The 10,597-nt window shown below is 34.8% G+C and overlaps 1 protein-coding gene across 6 annotated transcripts in view; it reads right to left on the reverse strand.

Moving 5' to 3' along the window:
* Positions 1-10,597, reverse strand: part of KIAA0825 (KIAA0825 ortholog) — a 348,749-nt gene that overhangs the window by 126,888 nt on the left and 211,264 nt on the right. The gene's annotated exons all lie outside the window — the stretch shown is intronic.

Genomic DNA, 10,597 nt, shown 5'->3' on the forward strand with positions numbered 1-10,597 from the left:
ATAGCAGTTGGTAAATCTCAGTGGATAAAAAATGCCCATGGCCGTTTTTAATTACTGAGCATGAGAAAAATGGATGGATGGTAAACATAAGTTTTATAGATCACTATCATCTTACAATGGTGGGGTTGTCAAATTCTTACTATTTTATTTGAAATACAAGAAATAAATTGAAATAAATAGTTCCATATATGATATAAATTGTGGTTATTTTTAAAACTTAATTTATTCATGATCACATAATTGCAGTTATATTAATTATTGTTTCTTTCTGATATGGGGCTTGGAGAACAATGAAAATCACTGTACAGTTGGGCAGTTTCAAGGATCTGACATAATGTGTAATCACATAATAAAGAGGGTTATTAAAAGCCAACCAATTTTTTCTATTCCTTAAATTCACACTGTTAAGTTCTTTGGTATTTGTTTATCACTGTGTTATATGTTAAAATGCAGAACTTAGCTTTTTGAATTATTAACTGACTAGCAATGGGTCTACTTTCTTTAATTGTGAGTTAAAACAGTCAATACAAGAAAATCAAGCAAATCCGTAGATATTTCGGGTTTGTCTGAAGGAAATCAGTCTTCCTCAAATTTTAGAAGGTCAGTATACAAAATAACCAACAGAGGTTAAATTAAAGCCAAGTAGTAATGAGTGTCTATAGCACTCAAATCTTCCCCTGTTAAAAATGGCTTTACATCTGTACATTTAAAAAGTTTGTGCTTACAGCAAAAAGTAGGAAAAGGCTAACCCTGAAATAAAAGCAGTTACTAATTTCTACTCTCTTATTATTCTTTTCAACGTAATACTTTTGTTATATGGTCTAAATAGGGTATGACTATTACAAGTTTTATTTTAGGTTATGCTACTACCTGAATATTACTTTTCTCCTCAGAAACTGAAGTGTAATATTTCCTAAAATACCTCCAAAATACCTGTTAAATGAAAAACTGCAGGGGACTAGCAAAGAACATCTCGGCTTCTATTGGTAAGTGAACATTTCTCCCCTTAACTGTATTTTTGGTCTGTTTCATCCAAAAACCCACAGTGAAGACAGCAAATCCAAATCAACTCAAGAGTTCCCATGGATAACTGCGGCCTCCTGTAGCTCTTCTGGAAGGTGAGCACACACCTGGGTGGTCCCTCCCCCCACCTGGCTGTCCTCAGGGTCACATAGAAACAGTCCACTCTGATAAAGAGGGTATATTGTTTCTGCCTCAGTGAGGCTTCAGTTGTTTTTCTGAGTTAGGGAAGTACTCTCCTTTGCATGCTTTCAGCATAGTTAAAACCAATATTAAAAAGTTTCTTTTATTTATTTTTAATTATGAAAGTAACTCATACTTCTCACACAAAAGCCAACAAGCACCTTAAAAGCATCCCTTCATCCCCAAGCTGCCCACCACACCTTAAAAAAAGTCACCACCTTAGAGTCAATAACTAGTTACATGTCTGTTTAGACGTCTTAATATTTAAAGCCATTTTGGAAGGACCACATTTCGTTTACCTTCCACCTATGATCAATGATAGTAAATGGTACAAGAAAGGGAACAGGAAACAGGAGAGTTTTTCTGTTTCTTTGTTTTGTGCCTAAATTAGGTAGTAAGACATGAGACATAATACTGTTTCACCTCTTAGCCATCAATAGCCACACCCCTAGAGCCGGGAAGGGGTGAATTCTCCCTCACCACCGTCACAACCCTCTAAGAGCCTGGACAGACAATCCTCAACGTCCTCTGAGTCTTTCCTGGTCTAGGAGCCACTTCCTTGAGGCGAATGACCATCCAGAAATGACAGTACACACTCCTCACCCGAGCAACCACACTGCCATGTTGGGTTGAAAGAGGAAAGCCTTGCCTTTAACTGCTTAAAATATTTTGAGAACACAAAGCATGATGATGCCAGTGGCTTCTCCTGCGCGGCACAACACAGACCTACTCCAAACACTGAGCGGCTCATTGACTTTGGAGCTCAAGGCTTAAATCAGCTCCACAGGCGGCCAGCAAGCCAAAATGAACGCTAAGCACGTCTTTCTGAAATTCAGGCTGCATTCCTCAACTCCAGAGATATAACTTAAAGACAATTTACCTCAGAAAATATAAGGCAGCTCAGGGCAGTGGAAAGAGACCCAGTTTGGAATCAGAATGACAGGGTCAGGCATTTCTCACCAGCACTCAGACCTTAAGTGACCTTCCTGAGTCATAATGTCTTCATCTATAAAATAGGGATCACAGTATCAGCCCTCCTCCTCAGGTCACTGTGCAGCAAAAATGAGGTAACACATACAAATGTGTTTTATAGTGCGCTTTAAAAGTAGGGATTGCACTTGAACCATTTAGCTCCCATACTTTAAAAATCAGAACCAAGCATATTGATTTTGCCATGTAAGCTGCATTTCTCTGTAAAATTTTCAAGTGTATAGCTATCAATCATGGATAACTACTTTAATTTTTAATGAATCACAATAAAATATAAAACATTAATTTTAAAAAGCATTGCTTCTTTATTACAAAGTGATTTGTTTTCGTATAATACTTAACTTAAAATATCTATAATTCCTATATACTATTTTTTTTCTACATAGGAACATGCTTTTGAACTCACTAATTTAGATAGTAGGAGAGATTAGAGAGAATTGGTCAAAGGCAAAAATTATGATTAAGTAAATTATGAAGAAATAAAACTACTTAAGAAATATGAAAGAACTTATTTTGATAAAATATTTCTCATTTGCATAGTTCAGAAAATTGAATCATCCTTAGTAATCATGTCTGTTATAGATAATATATACATGTATACTATATCTATATATAGTAGATATAAAATTAGGCAGGATGGCTATAAATACACAAATTAGTCTCTAAATTGTAGGTGGATTATATTCTGAAAGTTTATGAGTAAATTTCTCATTAACAAATTGGGATATATTTTCTTATAGATGTTGTGGGCCCAGGCTATCTCAGGTAAAATCTATTTGATCCATTATTTATCATAGGAATTAATAACCACACACGAACAAGAATTTCCTGTAGAAAATAACGCATCTGCTCTTGCTGGGACCCCATGTTCTTTCACCGATTATTGGAAAGGATGGTATAAAGGACTGAGCTCTGAGAGTCCAGAGGGCAGATGACAATTTATTTACTTTTAGAGGAAAAGCCAAACTCAAAATGTCAGGAACAGGAATAAAGAATGATGGCAGAGACACTGTATGTTATTTTCTGGTATATAATAAAAGGTGAATCATCAATAGCTAGTATTTAAAAAAACAACATTAAATAGAAGAACTAAGCAAGCTGGGATTTGCGGGAAGTGAGAGGAGGTTGAAGAATCAGGGCAAGGACCAAGAATGTTGGCGCTGTGGCCCCTGGAAAAAGAGGAGTGGCTTAACTGGGATGTTTTCTTCCTAATAACACCCCTTCTTGTCCCCACAAAGATTGTCCTGGGTTAGTCCTAAATTGATCCAAGAGCAAAGGGAGAAGCATGAAGAGAATCCTGGGGGTAAAGGGTGCATTTCTGTAGATGCTAGTACCAGAGTTGGAATCAATGGAGAATGAAAAAGGAAATAAGTCAGGTGCAAGGACTGAAAACGAGAGAGGTACCCAAAGCCATGGCTGTCTGTGAGCATTTGTGAGAAGAACTTGAGAGAAATGGACAGTGGTACCTCATCACTCCCTCTCTCCCTGGGAGCCCCAAGGGCCGTCAGGACACCATGTTGTCCTAGTTTTTCTCCTGCTCTACCAACTACTCCTTCTTGCTGACCTCACTGGATCTTCCTCCTCCCAACTTCTAGTTGTTAGAGTGCCCTGGGCATCAGATCTCACTCAAGATCCAAGTCAGTTACATCCTGGTTTATAAACACTATCTCAACTAAGATCACTGCCACGGTAACTACAACTCCAATCTCTCCTTTGAGTTTCACAGTATTATGCCCATCTTTTACTCCTCCTAGGTGAAGCCTTAAATGTAGTATGTACAAAATAGAATTCTTGATCCTCCATCCTGCCCCTGCAATTCAATCCTCTCCCAGGGATCTCAACAAATCACACCCTTATTTACACAGTGGTTCAGGCCCATAGCTTGGGATATATCCTTCATTGGTTCCTCTCACATCTCACACTCAATCCATCAGCAATCCTTCAAGTTCTATTTTTCATATGGTTCAACTCAGTATCTTCAAAATAGATGCCAAGTTCAACCAGTTCTTACCATTTCCATCAATCTAATTCCACCGGGGACTATTACTGCAGCACTCTAAGTTTTCTCTCCCACTCTCTTCACCCTTAACAGTCCATTCTTGGCAAAGTAGTCAGGATCATGTTGTAAATGTGTAAGTCAGATTACACCCCTTCAAGCTCAATACCCTCCAAAGACTTGCCATCATACAACATCACAGCCTTCCTAGGTAACCTGGCCTCTGGTCACCACTGCCTCCCTCTCCTTCCTCTGTCCCCTCATTTAGCTCCAGTCATAATGGGCTTCTTGCTTTTCCTGGGTCAGGTGAAACTTGTTTACATCTCTGAACAGAGTGGCTGGTCCCCCTGCCTGATGTGCTCTTCCTTAGAGATTGTCATAGCTTGCTCCCTAGGGTCACACAAATACAGAGGCTTTTCCTGGTTACCCTGTCTAAAAAGCCATCTATCCTCCAGACCCTTACGTGCTTAACTTTACACCACAGGCTTTATTACTACCTGATGTTATGTTACACACTAATTCATTAGTTTGTTATCTACTCTAACATCAGAGTATAAACTTTATGAAGGTAAGGATTTTGTCCAACTTGCTCCCTATCACTTCTGCTGAGCCTAAAATAGCCTTGACCTAGTACATGTCTGTCAGTTGCTCATTTTGACAACCCTAATCTTCCATGTTTTACAATGGAAAACATTAGTTACTCTTATTGACACGTAAAAATCATGTTTTACAAAGGGAAAAATGTCATGGTACTTGGCCTTTAATCCACCTTTCAGAATATATTTTGCATGCTTACTTTCCTCATAATGATTCTCAAAACCAGTTGGATTTTTAAAAAGCAGTTTAGACCTTTAAAAGTAAGTACTTTCTAGAAATATATGCTAGGAGGGGAAAAAAATAAAAAGGCTGACAAATTCTTTACTCTTGTATTTTTAAAATGTGTTCTGAGATTTGAGAAGTAATTATATAACTCTTCCTACTGAGATTTTGTTAAATAATTTACTATTTGACAGTTTGTGTCACAGTTTTTCACACTATATCTGGAGTCATGAACGAAACTATAAAAGGCCTACCACTATGATCTAAAGTAGAAATCCTAAGGGCAAAGATTTTATTTATAATAATGGATTAAAAACCATAAAGTTATTGGCTATCTAGGAGAAATTTTATGAATAAATGCTAAAACCCTTCAAGAGTTATAAAAGGGAGCACTGCATTTTATTTATACCATGTACTCAAAGCTAGTGCTGTGAATATTACTAATAAAAATGCTAGTATTTATACAGTGCTTACTTTGAGCCTGGTACTCTTTGAAGTCTTTTATTTGATCAATTCATCTAATCCTTGTAACCACCTTACAAAGCAACTCCATTTTACAGATAAAAACACTGAGTAATTGAAAGGCTGGCTGTCTAAGATTACACGGCTAGCAGGTGGTAGAGCTAAGATTCAAAAACTAATCAATCTAACTCTAAAGCAAGAAGAGTTAGTCACCATGGAGTTATGCCACACTCTCTTTGCCAGCAAAGCATACTTGGGTTAGCAAAAGAGATTTTTATATGTAAGAAATTATCAATAACAGGGAATTCTTTCCTAACACTGTACTTTGAAGGTAGCTAACTAATCACAACTTTGCTTTGAAAATTTTTGTCATGGAAAAGAATTTATCAACAAATTGCACATCTTCTAGTTGTCTTCAGTTCTTTTAAAGGTACACTTGTTATAATCACGTTTAACAGAAAATAAATTTTAATTAGTAGAGTTAAATGTGTGTAATTCCTAAAATGCAAGATTTTTTCATAAAAAATTAAATTACAAATAATTGTAACTTATAAAATTTTATTATTAAATTTCTTACTCTAAATTCCACAAACTACGGACATCTTACCAACACATGGGTACTACTGAATTTTAAATAATGTAACAATATGAATTAATACAAATAATTTAATTTAAAATAATAACCAATAACCAACTTAGGTTTTTACATAATTTGGACAGGTCAAAAGCCACATAAAGATTTCAAGAGGCATACTAATGACAAAATCTGCTTTTAGGATCCTAGAGACTAAAATTTTGTTGACTTTTCCTCTGATTCCTAACCTTGAGATGATTCTCATTGGAAAGTAAAAGCCAGAGATAAAAAGTATTTCAGGCTTTAAAATTCTTTTCAGAACAGACTAACACCTAAGTGCTAGGTCACCAGAGGCACTGATTACTTAACCATCTACCTTTTAATATCTTACAACTCTATCATTGATATGTGGTCCTCCTTAGGTAGATAACCTAAAAAGACCAAAAAACACTAGACTGCAATCATTTAAAGGGTGCCCAAACTATCAGAAAGTAATTAAATTTACCCATATATAAACTAACTACTGAAGAAGGCCATCCTCTATTAAATATCTAAGCTAATAATTTTAAAAATCACTATAAACCTCCTATATGTTAGATTGTCCAACACTCTGCATTCTACAGGCAAGCTTTGCACTCCAGCTGTAGCAGTAAAATTACTGAAACTGTAATTCTCTTAATATTTAAATAATATATTAAAATTTAATTTTCAGCACCTGGAAGGATCTGTTTGTGTGCCAGCAAATGAGGTAGCTGGGCCTGGAGCTCCTATACATATGGGACTCAAAAACAACCTATCACAAATAATTACTGAGCTAGAGCAGCTGTAGTCACCACAGTAGTCATTTAAAAATCAGGTCAAAGTTGCTTGAATTCCTTTCCATTTTCAAGATACCGTGTGCATAAATTCTGTGGATTTTATCTTTTTCTATTTTTCTGCATTTTCAAAATTATTTACTTTTACTGATAATTGTAGATTGGGGTGGAAAGGGTAGCAAGGGCATCGTGTGAATTTTGTTTTTAAAGTGGGGCCGTTCAAAGAAACTAAGCTCCTGATTTCTCAGGTTCTTTAAATGGCTTCCGTGAACGTGCCAATCCAAAAGCATATGTATTTGCTAAATCTGTTTACAGGAAGGACTATATATATAGCCTGTGAATAAACAAACAAACAAACAAAAACCTAAAGTGTATTTACTGCTGTATGTATCCGGCTGTCCACACACAATGTGTCTGTGTGAAATGAGTCTAAATATAGATACACACATACGTCATTAATAAGACATTCTTCAATGTATTCCCTTTATATTTTGTCAAACCATGATGCCATCTGCTCTAAGAATCTGAAATTCTTATACTATATATAAAATAGATAAACAGCAAGGTCCTACTGTATATAGCACAGGGAACTATAGTCACTATCTTGTAATACCCGATAATGAAAGAGAATGTGAAAAAAATATATATATGTGTATAACTGAATCACTATGCTGTACACCAGAAATTAACATAACATTGTAAACCAACTATACTTCAATTAAAAAAAAAAAAAGAAATGAGTAAACTGTTAAAATGCTAATATATTAAATTGAGAAATTACTGGGGGAGGAAACTACTGAACTGAAGTGTTTTTATTTTAAATACTTTCATTCACATCTAAGAAAATAAAACTGTTTCAAAGAATGTCTTAGATAGAAACAATTCCTAAACTCACAACTCTGTCTGGAATTGGATAGGTACTACATCTCTCCTCTTCCATCTCTCAGCATCCCTCATGTACTTACTGAGAAAAAAAAAACTCAGTAGAGCATGGGACATCTTAGGATTTTTTCCTATCACTTTAGTGAGATTCACATTGCTTTACCCAAAAGCTCTAGATAAAATGAAAATCTGTAAAGTGTATTTAGTAAAAGAATGAAAATGGCAATAAACTCCATTTAAATAGAAATTTTTAATTGCTTTGAGTTTATTTTTAGATTTCCAGTCAGATTCATGGATATGGAAAAAGGTCTAAATGTCTGTTTTTGGAAAGCATCAAATCACATCCTACACCTGATGTTCAGAAAGAAAATAAATTAAGATTTTTTATTGGAGGGAAACATGGGGATTAGGGGGTAGGAAAAAAATGTACCAAGAATTTATACTCTATTACCTTCAATCATTTTGATGCAAGTCATTCATACCACCACCACGCTAACAAGACATCCAATTTACTAAACAATGAATACTGAAAATACATTTAAAAGGTACAAATGACTGTCCAAAGAATGACACTAAAAAATATTAAGTAACAGCTCTACCTCAAGATAAGCCTCACCATTAAAGAGCTTTAATGAAGAGAGCCTTCAAAGGCTAAATCAGGAGGCATTGATTAGATTGCCTCTAACTTTGTGTTTTGACACCTTCGTCTTTCCTGGCATTATATTGTCTCTGTGCATCTTACAAAGGAAGCATTTTACTAGGCCCACACAAGAACAGGGGACAGCAACGCTTATGAAAGAGACTGTCAAGGGTGCGAGCCAAAATGGGTCTCATTTGGATTTCAAGTGAAGAAAACTCCTAATGCATTTCATTACAATGTAAGCGAGCCTCTGAAAAGAAGGATGGATTGGGATTCTCATCCCTATTAATTTATTGAAATGGATTCAGTTTTTTTCTTGTATATCAAGAGAGACCATGTGTTTCAGGCAAGGTAACAATATTATAGTCCCAATAACCAAATATGCTATGATTCAGTATGCCCTTCTGTGAGATAAAGAGGATGTAATTTTCCCGATAATTGAGATTTGAGTTTAAAAATAAATCCTACAAAAGCATGGCAACAAATAAATATTCTTTGTTACTATCAGTTTTAAAGATATGATCAAGCTGCTATACAACACAGGGATTGAGTCGGTCTTTGTTACCAGAGAAGCCTTTTTACCATTCGAAATCCTATTTTTTTCCCTTACTACTGTCATGCACATACTGACTTTGTATTTCATTGAGGAATTGTGTGCATGATGTAATTAGGATAACACCAATGAAAGTCATATTTTATTAAAAGATAGTGAAAAGCGAATGAGACAAAATCACAGCATTTTAAGCACTGTACTGTTAACAGTATATACATACCTTCCTTCCTAAGAATGTTCCAGTCATCAAGGCACCTATTAGGTAATTCATGATTTAAAAAAAAAAAAGGTGCTGATATTTGGCTGACGCTCCAACTTTATTAAAATGATACACCATTGGAAATATTTCAATCCCTAACCACGGAGAAATGCCATGATCTAATGCTCTTAGACATCCTAAATAATTTCATAAATCCACAGGATTACAAATATAAGACATATGCTCTCATTGCTCTTTAACACCATTAACATTTAGAAATGATTGATTATGTTATACCAATAATATTCAGTGAATTCAAAGCTGATCTATTTTTTATGTAAATCATACAACCTGCTAGTCAAATTAAAGGTTAAATATACATAAAGTCTTAGAATAAAATACAGATAATCTTTCACATAGAACACAGACCCGCGATATACATACTCAAATGTAATAGGAACCACGAATTCCCAGGTTGCTTACTAATTAAATCCAGAAAAACAGAATGAGCATGTCCTCCTTATGTTGTTATACATTTTATTCCAAATGGGAATAATACATCCACAGCTAAGGAGAATTGCAAAATACTGCTAGAAAACACAATTGGAAATAAATGCACATTTACAAACTTGGAAAGAATCCTCCATAAACAAATTCATATTCATCATTTAAATTTTCTTAAGGGTGTGACTATAAAGTAGGTGCAGTAAGAATACATATAAACCAAATATTCAGCATGTGTACACACATGTTGCTGTATGTATGTCTGGAGATATTCTTCAAGCCAACAGAAAACTATATACAAAAATTCTAACAGCAAATCTCAATTAACTTTAGTATATGATTATTTTTTATAAGAAAGCTTACACATCTCCCTGTAATACATATAATACAGGAATTTTTTGATGAATTGTAATTAAATTAGAATGATGCATGTTTCTTATTTTTATCTTGACAGTTCTTGTATTCTCCAGCAGAGCCTATTACACACAAATATACAGCAGGTTACTCGTTGAATAATGTATTTCTAGTACTTAAAATTACTGGGGAGTTGCCTAACATCTACATGTGAACACATATTTTGGCCTTAATTTTCATCACTCCATTTCTTCAATTGAGTGTATTTTATAATCTACTAGCAAAGCAGTTAATATCAGCCTCTTTTTTCAGGACATAACAAAGGTAATAATACCATCTTTATGATATAAACTTTATGACACTCTGAATAAAACTGACAAGTATAAAATTTGATCCATAAAATAAGTGATATACTTATGTTAATTCACCTTTTTAAAGATATTATGTGTTGCTCCGTTTTCTTGACAAGGCTTCCATTCATACTAGAGACATGTTGAAAAACACTATATTTTCTCTCAATAAGGAAAATCACTTTACCCACTATCATGCTTGTTCTGTCTCAATAAAAAATCAATCATCAAATGCTTGCTTCCAAGTTTTACTTGT

This window comes from Camelus bactrianus, chromosome 3 (assembly GCF_048773025.1).
Source record: "Camelus bactrianus isolate YW-2024 breed Bactrian camel chromosome 3, ASM4877302v1, whole genome shotgun sequence".
NCBI lineage: Eukaryota > Metazoa > Chordata > Mammalia > Artiodactyla > Camelidae > Camelus > Camelus bactrianus.